The following is a 1313-nucleotide window of genomic DNA, read 5'->3' as shown; positions in this document are numbered from 1 at the left end:
CATGGTAGAAAGGGTTCAATGGAGCTTCCAGACTAAGACAGACTAGGAAGAAGGAGAGGCAGACAGGCTCTGAATGATTAGCTATTGAAAACCTTATGAATAGCAGTGCCAGAAGATGAGCCCTTCAGGTGAGCACTCATATATTACTAGGAAGGAACTGCCTCCTCAAAGCAGAGTTGATCTTAATAAAATGGATGGAACAAACTTTTGGGACCTTCATTTGCTGATGTGGCATCACTCAAAATAAGAAGAAACAGCTACAAACATTCATTAATAATTGGAAAGTGAAATGTACAACGTATGAATACAAGAAAATTGGAAGCCATCAAAAATTTAATGGCTTGTATTAGTATGCTAAAATGGACATTAGCCATTGTGAATCTGGCAATCATATGGTTTATTATACCACTAAGGACAAAATGAAAACGAATAGGGTCATATTCACCATCAAGAAGCATATTTCAAGACCTATCTTGAAATACAATGCTGTCTGTGATAGGATAAAATCAATATGCCTACAAGGAAAGCCAGTTAATGCCACTGCTTTTGAAACTTATGCTATAACCACTAAAGCAAGTGATGATAAAATTGAAGAAGTCTACCAGTTTGTTGTGGCGCTGCAGGATAATGCACTGGACCACTAAGTCAGTTTGATCCACAAGATCAGTGGTTCAAAAACATCAGCCACTCCAAGGAAGTCCTAGACAGAGTCTCTATGAGTGGGAATTGATTCAATGGCCCTTAACCACAATCACCACCAAATTCTTCAGTCTGAAATGGATCCAACATACAATCAAGATGCACTGATAATTACTGGTGGTTGGAATGCGAAAGTAAGAAACAAAGAGGAAGGATCGGTAGTTGGAAAGTATAGCTAAGAATGATGCTAGAGATCAGGTGATACAATTTTGCAAGACCAATGACTTATTCATTACAAATGCCTTCTAAAACAACATAAATGGCAACTATGTATGTGGACCTCACCAGATGGAATGCACAGGAATCACATTGGCTCCATCTATAGAGAGATAAGGTGGAAAAGTTCAACAAGATAATCCAAAACAAGACCGAAGAATGACTGAGAAACAGATCATCAATTCATCATATGCAAGTTCAGCCTAAAGATGAAGACAATTAAAACAAGTCCACCAAAATCAAAATATTACCTTGAATATATGCTCTCTGAATTTAGAGAACATCTCCAGAACAGATTTGGTCCATTAGATATTAACGACCAAAGACCAAAGGAAATGTGGGATGATACCAAGAACATCATACAAGAAGAAAGTAAAAGGTCATTAAAAAGATAGGGA

This window comes from Chrysochloris asiatica, unplaced genomic scaffold (assembly GCF_000296735.1).
Source record: "Chrysochloris asiatica unplaced genomic scaffold, ChrAsi1.0 scaffold00387, whole genome shotgun sequence".
NCBI lineage: Eukaryota > Metazoa > Chordata > Mammalia > Afrosoricida > Chrysochloridae > Chrysochloris > Chrysochloris asiatica.
This window is presented reverse-complemented; position numbering follows the sequence as displayed.